Here is a 10,342-nt window from a genome sequence, read left to right on the forward strand (position 1 = left end):
CCCTGGTGGCGCAGTGGTTGAGAGTCTGCCTACCGATGCAGGGGACACGGGTTCATGCCCCGGTCCGGGAAGATTCCACACGCCGCGGAAAGGCTGGGCCCGTGAGCCATGGCCGCTGAGGCTGCGTGTCCGGAGCCTGTGCTCCACAATGGGAGAGGCCACTACAGTAAGAGGCCCGCGTACCGCAAAAAAAAGAAAAAAAAAAAAAAGAATATATGTCCATCACCTTTCCCTTACTCTTTTCACATAGTTTTCTATTCTGTAGTGGCCTCTGTGTCCTTTGTTGATGTCCTCGATGATTTCTTACTTTATTATAATCAGTAAACAGACATATCCAGTCTTCACTTGAAACTCATTTTTAGTTCAATTTTCCTGTAAATTCTTGAAATGACAGGTTAACTTTTTTCAGCCTATTAAAAATGTCTAAAGCACCATTTACCTGAGTCTGTTGGTTGTTTGCATTCCCAATAGATGGTGCTTTATTATACTTCTTATTTCTAATTATTAAACACTAAACACCAGTTATAAACACATCCTTCGAAAACTAACCTTGGAAAAATAAATCTATTAAATATTTACTATAATGAAGAGCATTTCTGGGTACTACAGTTTCCATTGGTTAAAAAATGAAGGAAAACAAACAATCTCTTGGGTCTCTATGGATACTTTACAGCTGGGCAATGGGGCACTTTCCCTTTGGAGGTTTGTAATTCATTTTAGTAAAAGTCTACCTCTGCTTGACAGGATATTTTCAATGTGCAGATAAATGACTGACAAAACATTAAGCCCCATTGAACATAGTTAAGTATTCTTGCTATCTGAGTCCTGGTTTGACATAAGCAGAGAATGATTTTATTTGAGCCACACTTAGAATTCATGACAGGTTCACTTTCAAACACCACCACTCTGATGGCATTGCTGTCTTTACACAATTCAATTCTGTTTTTAGAGGATACAATACTTGTCTGGGTTTGACAAGTAAAGCTAAAGTTTTAATAACTCCAAAGGTGTGCCATCACTGGAAAGAACTGATGAAAGGTTTAAAAGAATTATTTGAAAGGTGCATTATTACTTTCATATCAGAACACATTTAAATAAAAAGCAGACAATTTCATTACTGTCAGGAAGCACATTTTCAACTATACATTTCTATAGCAACATCTCTATATATAACAACACTTCACTGTTTAATTTGAGATATAGACTACACGAGGAACATGTTTCATTGGCTTATTCTGTAGGCAATTCCTAAACTTGCTTAGGAGTGATATCAACATACAGACACTGATAAAGAAACTCAACATGACAGTTTGCTGGGTGGAGAAGAAAGAATTGTGATTCAAAAATAGTAATGTTCTGATTTACTACTAAGGAATAAATCTGGTATTTAAAGTCCTCCTCAAGGATGTTCACTCATGATTTCTCCAAATCACTTGGGCTACTTGGTTGTCAGCATCTCTCTAATCCTCAAAATCCACCTTCCACTCTTGAAGATCACAATGTCTTTATGAACATTTTTGTGACTTCCTAGAGGGCATATGCTTTCTTTCTGCTCTCTAGTTCTGGTTGCTGCCTTTGTTCTTTTTAAAGGTCGTTTTTCCATTTTTGTTGTGTGGTCCCTGGTTCATACCATGTTGATCTAAATGTGAAACTCAACACCTTTTCTTAAATTTTGCCAAACAAACCACTCACACAAAGGCATCTGAGTAGATGGATTTGGCAAAGGTTTGAAAAGATGAAGGAACATGGCAGCAATATAAACAATTACAAAATCAAAGTAAGATATTCCTGGTTTTAAAAGTCTCTTGGCTATTTCAGTAACGAGGCACCATCCGCCTGTCACATGACTTCACCTTCTCTTTTCCTCCATCATTCTTTTCCACTTTTCCAATTTCCCTGCCTTCTTCTTGACCACTCCTTACCCCAGACCCACTTTAGCTCTCTCATCTACAGCCTCATTTCAGCTGAACCTCAGGTCCCACCTTCTCCCTAAATGGTTCCTTAAGTTCCGTTTTTAAACAGAGGCACACCCCTTATTAGGAAGAATTTTAGTAATAGCTCTTAGGACACTTACCCCATCATACTTGGATACCAGAAGAATTTCATCGAATGTCAGTGTGATCATCAGTGTTTTGGCTTGATAGTCATAAAGTCATTGGCAGCTTGGCTCAAATTCTAGATTGTCTAATTATTACCAGTGCCATTTCTGATCTGTTTTAAATGGAAACATAACCTTCCTCAGAGTATGATTTTGCAAAGTAACAAGTAAGTGCTCGATACACGCCAAGTTCCTTTCCATCCTTCCTCTAAACATTTCATGGGTTTGAAATCTGATGATCAGAAAGTTGTTTCCTCTGAGCCTATTCCAGCTTCTGATGGCTTCCACAGTGCTGATCACCATCTTCCTGTGTACAGTCATACCTGGCGGGGGCAAGCTTTCTACTTATTCTTCCCATTCTTAAACTTTGTTTTGCCACTCTTTCTTGCATTTGGCTGGGATTGAATACCTTACCTGCCTTATACTGAATTACTTATCTGTTGTTGTTTCTTTCTTAGCACTAGCATACTATCAGATTTTATAGGCATCTGCCAGCAACTGTTACTGTTATGGGGATATTAGTTATTCTAATAGGTGTGTAGTGGTTTCTTAGTGCCCAAGGGCAAGTGACTGGTATATCTTCTTCAGTGAGGTGTCTTCAGATCTTTAGCACACTTAAGAAATTGCGTTTGTTTTCTTAGTGTTGAGATTTAAACATCCTTTGTATATTTTGGATAAAAGTCCTTTATCAGATATATGTTGTGCAAATATTTTCTAACAGGTTTGATTTGCTAATATGTTTGTTGTGGATTACAATGGCAAATATACATACAACATGAGATTCTCTGTATTATCTGAGCCAAAGAAATTTTTGAAAGTGCAAATTTCTTAGAGAAGATGTTGGCTAGAGAGCCATTAGAATTGGAGAATTACAGAAAATGTGATTTCATTTTACATCACTGACTGCAAAACATGTAGACTTGATTTCATCCTCTTTCAATCTAATGAGGTTGGTATAATTTTTGTCATTTCTCAGTTTAGGAAGCTGACCATTCACAGTTTAAAAAGGAGGTAAGTAGTACTCACTTCAGCAGCACATATACTAAAATTGGACCAACACATAGAAGATTAGCATGGCCCCTGCGCAAGAATGACATGCAAATTCATGAAAGTGTTCCATATTTTAGTATCGATACCAAGGGGGAAGGGGGGTGGCATGAATTGGGAGATTGTGATTGACATATATACATGACTGATACTATGTATGAAATAGATTACTAATGAGAACCTACTGTATAGCACAGGGAACTCTACTCAATGCTCTGTGGTGACCTAAATGGGAAGGAAATCCAAATAAGAGGGTATATATGTGTACGTGTAGCTGATTCATTTTGCTGTACAGCAGAAACGAACACAACATTGTAAAGCAACTATACTCTAATAAAAATTAATTAAAAAAAATAAATAAATAAAAAGGAGGTAAGTAAATTCCTTAGGATCGCCCAACTAAGTGGTGAAGCTCTGTTTCATGTCCAGTTTTTTATGCCTTAAAAGTCCATGGTTTCCAACCACAAACAGACAGTCTTGCTAAGAGTAGGAGAGATGGAAAGTTGACACATTAAAAGCCATAAAGCAAATCACTAGTAAAGTTTCAAAAGAAAATATTTTTATTAACGATATCTGTATTAAAACCATCAGTCTAACATACATAGTCAAGATCACATAGGTATGTGTGTGTATACAAATATCTATTTTTCAATACGCAGCATATAAAATATTGAAAAAAATATATACAATATATAATATAATTTTATATTAATTTATATTAATATATATGCCGAGTACTGAAAATAAACTTCCTAAGCCATGTCCTAGTGAAGAAAGTTGGGGTTGCCACATGCTTATTTACTGGGAGAAACTGATAGTCTGTATAACTCAATACTATGTTTCTTTTAAAACTATGAAAAAGTGTTTTGTTTCCCTGAACCTCAAACTCATTTTCTTGGACACACTGTTCTCTTATTCAGCAGTGTCTTCTGTGAAAATTATCAATGCAACACTATTAATCATTTAGCAGCTGGTATAAGAAAGAGCTTTTAGGAGATTTGGGTTGATGTACAATTCAGAAATAATAATTTGCTCACTGTGCTGCGTGAGATGCCTGACGCTTCATTCAATGAACCAGAGACACAGCTTACGTTTTTTTGCCCTTCTTTCTGAAATTGGAATATTTAGTGCATGTTTCTTTAATAGACCTTATCATATATAAAATTAAGTGCTATGAAAGTAATATGTAGATTCTTTTGATGAAAGATTAAAGGTAAAATAAAGGATATGTTATCTTTCAATTCTCTTGAGGTGGTTCATTTTTATCAATTAATAATGCAAAACTGCAGGGAAATGTTCAACTGAGTTTTGCAAAAGGTACTGGGCATTTTAAAAATTTCCCTATAAACTAAAAAGTTTCAGAATGTGTAAGATGTTGCCTATGATGACTGTGAATTATGAATATGGAATTGGCTAATTAAATTTTAATATGTGGTGCTATGTTTATTGTGTGGTCAAAGCTTACAAGCTGAGACATTTAATACAACAATAAGACTCTATAATCTGGAAAAAGACGTGCTTTTTAAGAGTTAGTTAAATCACTAATGCTTATATTTAGAAAAAAATGAGTTTACATAAGAAAAAAAAACTTGGCAAATGTGGATGGTATTCATTTAAGCAGAGGATGAACATTTGAGGTAATCTCTAATTTCATATTAATTGCCCCAAATAAATTTGTGTTTTGTTTAGCAAAGTAAAATTATTGACTCAATTCAGTTTTTAAATGTTGAATTTAAAAAAATCAGAAATTGTTCTGGTCTATGTAATGCCATGCAAACTCAGAAATTGTCCTTTTTCCAACTGAGTCCTTTTTTCCACCAAGTCTTTTCACATGTGTAAAGTGCTTTAACAAGCAAGGCAAGATTCTACCCTTTCAATGATTCTCCCAGCAAACAGCCAAAATCTCGAACAATTACTTTAGGTGCTCAGATAAGCTGCACCTGTTGGTGCCAGTGCAAGGAGGGTTAAAGTCAGAGGGCTCAAGGATCAGTTAGTCTCAGTGGCATCACATCAGCCACTTGTGACAAGCCACGTGTGGCTTGTCACGACCTAAAACCACAGGGCCATTGAAGAGTATAAGTCCTTGGAAAGAAGTGGTACCAAGTAGCAGCTAAAAAGCCTAGGTTCAAACTGTTTGGGCTGAAATTCGGGGCTCCATCATTCACTAGCTGGCTGACCCTGAGCAAGCTACTTAATATCTCTCTGCCTTACTCTCTTCATATCTGAATGGGAATAAAGTGGTACCTATCTCATAACATTTTGAGTTAAATGACATAGCCCACAATTAGCACCTAACTGGCATTTAAAAAATACTGTGTAGTAGCAATAGTCCTAGAAGCACCCTATAAGGCATACACCATAATATCTGTTGTTCACATTCTTTCTACATTTCCTTTGCTATGTCTCTACCTGCTTCAAAACATGGAAGATGGTAGTTTGCCTTGCATAATATAAATTCGAAAATACGTTGTGTCATTTTCCAAGTGGAAAAATACTTTCTAAGATTCCAGTTGGTCAATAAACCTTTATAACCAAATAAAACTTAGATTTTCTCATTCATGTTCCTTATCTGCTAACCTTGAAAAATACTGGGAAAGAGAGAGCTCCAGTGTGATGGAAAAATTATGAACTCATTAGATTCCATTTGCAGTGTTGAAAGAAAATTTAAATCTCATATTTAATTGCAATTTTAACTTTTGTAAGATGAAGTATCAGAACTCAACATCAAGTCCCACTGTAAAACAAGAGGAGCTTTAAGAATTTTTATCCAATTAACAATAATTATTAACTAATTATCAGTAATGTATTGCTCCTCCACCTATCAGTTATTTTAAACATTCTGAACATTCCATACTTAATTTGATTCATTCAAAGTTCCTCCTCACATCTATCTCCTACCTAGTTTTTGAGCATTATGAATTAAATTTGTTTCCATTTTCAATTGGGACATTATTTTGATTTGTGACCTCATCACTCATGAAGATTTTAAGTTCCTCACAGGTGTTTTGACTGCTATGGACATAAAAGGTCATAAAGAGGTATAATGTGGAACCTCCATCATAGCCACAGTGAGTGTTCTGAAGAGTAGATACATGCCATGGTTATGGCTTGCCCGATATAAATATTTTAGCACATATTATTTTTGATAAACATAAGTGTTTGTTCTAAAATTCTTGAACATAAACATTAAATAATGGACAGGTAATTCCAAAGAAAACATGTAAAGAATATTCCATTTAAGAACACTAAATAATTTTTAACAATTATTAATCTTAATCTTGCCCAACTTTATTTGTAAGATCCCTACAGAGAAAAGTTTGATCACTTATCCCTCATGTGATGTTAAACACTGGTTTTATATACAATTATGCTTCCTGATTAAATCATGTTGCTTCTGTTGCTATTGTGGGCTTCACTTAAGCCTAAAATGCATAGGACATTCTGGCTCAGTTGACTTCTCCTGCATGTTCATTGTTGTAACTCAGTGCTTAGCAAAGTACTCAGCATGTAGTAAGTGCTCAATAAATATTTTGTAACAAGTAAATGGTTGAGTCAATGCCGATTAGCTGGACAGAGAAGTTTGAGCATTTAAGCACTTTTGTAAAAATTGACTTTTTATTATAAATAATATGTATGCATTTTAGAAACTTCAGGGAATACAGATGAGCATATAGTAAAAATATTAAATTACATTATAACCATTATTTATAAACAATTTTCTAAGTATTTGTCATATACTCTATGTACAATGTTTTATAATAAATTATCTACTGTTTATTAAACATTTAAAGCAAAGAACTTTTATGAAGGAAAACTCAAAGAAGTGATAATCAAGAATTTGGCCAGATGGACTTTTGACTGAATGCTAGGAGAGATGCAAAAAACAAGAAGCAGAGAGAGGAGGACAGAGAGCCATTCAATAGAGAGACTATTTAAAACAGGGATGGAGGGAAACAGGAGGCAAGGCCTGTGTATCTGTCTTAGAGCCCTGTTCTCTGGCCTGGCCCTATACAGCCTGTGTTGTATCTTAGTGAGAGAAGAGGGGCCAGCAAACACCGTGAAGATGATTTACAACAAAATCTTTGGGAGACTTGAATGGTCAAGGAAGCACCTTTGAAGATTATCCTGACAATGTATGTGTATGTGACAGGGTAGCCAGTGAACCCAATTTAATTTTAATTATTCTTTTAAAATTTGATATATAGATGTTGATATTTGCAGGGAAGGAATTTGGCAACTTTGCATAAGGAGCTTGGATTGCTCCTGAGAGGCAAAGGACAGAAACCTTAAACTCTCCTGAGATTCGAAGTTACTGAAATCTGTTAAATGGGCAGAGCACACTTGACCAAGACTTGGAAACAGGGAAGAACAAAGAAGCCCTTGATATTCACATCACTAGATGGTAGAAAAAGGATGGGACCAGGGGCTGGTCTCTGCACATGGCCAGTGATTCTGAAGTAGGCATGCCTCTGATAACAAACTTAGTCCTTATCTAGCCCTCTTATACCAAAGAAGGATAAAACATGAGCAAAGCTGAAGTGTTATACCTTTGGGAGCCCAAAACAGTACTGTAGCTGACCATGGTCATGCAGTGGAGGGCATCCACACAGAGAACCATTCTCCCTTGAAACTTATGAAGAATGACAGCATCCAAGACAGGCAGCTGCTGATCTGAAACCAGAGCAGGGTCTTGACCTTAGCAATGTTGCTTCAGATAGGACTGGAGGAGTGGGCCAGGCTTGGTGATGAGCCGAGGGTTGTGTGTATGGCCTGGATGTTACACGGATGCCTGCTTATCTACAGTGGCCAGTTTGTAAGCAAACTAAACTTATGGTGTTTGGTTGTAGTATCTGCAAGCTTCAACGAGTTAATGCCATTCTGTAAAGCAGGAACAAATAGGACTGACTAATTGGAAATGAAAAAGCACTCTGGGGGTTCTAAGGACTGTAATGGAATTGGGGCGACCCTGTGAGAATAGCATTTGAGCATTAAAAAGTGATGGAATGGGGGCTAAATCCCACACTGGCGAGGAGTGAGAGCCCTTATGCGGGAGGGAGGAACTCTTTCCATTTCAAACAAGTAGCCTCAGCCTGTTACAGCTTTTATATGGTATGCCACGGTATAGTCGTCAGTATGAAGTGTATTTGTTTCCTGTTGCTGCTGTAACAAACTTCCACGAAGTTATCAGCTTAAAACAATACAGGTTTATTATCTTATAGTTCTGAAGGAGAGAGTTCTAAAATGGATTGTGGGGACTGCATTATCTCTGGAGACTCTAGAGAGAAATTCATTTCCTGCCTTTCCCCGCGTCTAGAGGCCACACACATTCCTTGGTTCATGGCCCTGCATCACTCTAACCTCTGTTTCTGTCATTGCATCTCCTTCTCTGACTCTCCTGTCCTTGTCTCCCTCCCTCTTTCACTTATAAACATCCTGGTGATAGTGTTGGGCCCTTTGGATAATCCACGATGATCTCTGCATCTCAAGAGCCTTCATTGAATCACATCTGCAAAGTCTCTCTTGTCATATAAGGTAACAGATTCATAGGTTCCTGGTATTAGGACATTTTGGGGCCCCATCATTCTGCCTACCACAGGGAGCAATGCTAAGAGTGGGCGCTGACAGCTGCATCTGTGACAGGGGCTGGTCCTCTACTCAGAAGTCTAGCTCCTTTTTGTAAATACCAATTTTTATAGGTTTGAAGAGAATATATTCATGAGTCAATAATTTTGCATTAGATAAGTTGTGTTTACCAGAATGACATTATTAGTTACATAGAGGTCACCAAAAACTACTGTACGTATACCCTTGAAAATTTTTATGTGAAGCCATGTTTTAGTCAAGTAGAAGATGAATCCAAGTTAAAAATGGAGTAATAAATAATTAAATATCAGGTTGTAAATATCAACATCAGCCATTTTAGGTAAATCTAAATTATTATCATAAATACTGTTTTTAAAATGAAGTACAAGTCAATATTTTTTTTAAAAAATGATGAAGCTTGGGCTTCCCTGGTGGCGCAGTGGTTGAGAGTCCACCTGCCAATGCAGGGGACGCGGGTTCGTGCCCCGGTCCGGGAGATCCCACATGCTGCGGAGTGGCTGGGCCCGTGAGCCACGCCCGCTGAGCCTGCACGTCTGGAGCCTGTGCTCCGCAACGGGAGAGGCCACAACAATGAGAGGCCCGCGTACCGCAAAAAAAAAAAAAAAAAAAAATGATGAAGCTCAGAGCAGGGGCATTTGAGCCATGGGTCAAATCTAAGCTATGCAATATAATAGTTGAAAATAATATTCTTACATGGTTAAATCATTGTTTTATGATTGATGATGGTAACTAGAGAAATGAAATATAAAAGCTCGTGTTTTAAGAACTTATGGTAAACAGTAAGACAATTAAATTCAAATTATTAACTTTGTGAAAGTTTCTTACAAATAATAGAAGAAAAACATGAAGAGTCATAAAAATATGGAAATTCACAGAAATAGAAAAATTAAAAACTACTTCCAAAAGAGAAAACATTAACACAAAGCATGCTAATTGTGTTAATAAATACAATTAGATAAAGCATTTTATTGAAGATGAAGACTGTCAGTTTGTCTGTAATGAACAAAATTACATATGACATACACCTAAAACTACAGGAATGAGAATTATTGAAAATAAATGGATGGGCAGCATTTCTCAAATGAAATAAAGTAAGCTCCAGTCAAATTTTAATTTCAGACAAATTGAGAATTAAAGACAAAATTAATTAAATGGGCTAAAACCTGTTATTTATATTTAAATAAAAATATAATATTCATGGGTTCTTTTTGGTATTGCTTAATAAAATATCAAAATATATAATTCGAAGACTAAAGCTTAGAAAAAGAAATTGAAACACATATGATCTAGGATAACTACCTTTGCCTTTATCAGCCAAAGTAGAAAAATATAGAAATTTAGAATAACATATTATTATGTTATATATGTTATATTATTAACATTAATAAAAACGAAGTATTGGTATACATGTAAAATTTTTTAATCCAAAAGAGAAGCAAAACATATTTTACAATTTCCATGAAATCTTTAGCACAGAAAATTAGGGCTAGACATATTAGCACATATTAGGCTACAAAGTGAATTTAGAACATCAAAAATGGCAGTAATTATTCAAGATAGATTTTTTTCTAACTAAATGGTTATAAAATTTTA

General features: G+C 36.0%; 1 non-coding gene across 1 annotated transcript; it reads left to right on the forward strand.

Moving 5' to 3' along the window:
• Window positions 1–3,116: 3,116 nt before the first annotated feature.
• On the forward strand, window positions 3,117–3,224 carry LOC136132380 (U6 spliceosomal RNA). Its single transcript, XR_010656459.1, has one exon. It is a non-coding gene; the product is annotated as a U6 spliceosomal RNA (small nuclear RNA).
• Window positions 3,225–10,342: the final 7,118 nt, after the last annotated feature.

Source organism: Phocoena phocoena, chromosome 12 (genome assembly GCF_963924675.1).
Source record: "Phocoena phocoena chromosome 12, mPhoPho1.1, whole genome shotgun sequence".
NCBI lineage: Eukaryota > Metazoa > Chordata > Mammalia > Artiodactyla > Phocoenidae > Phocoena > Phocoena phocoena.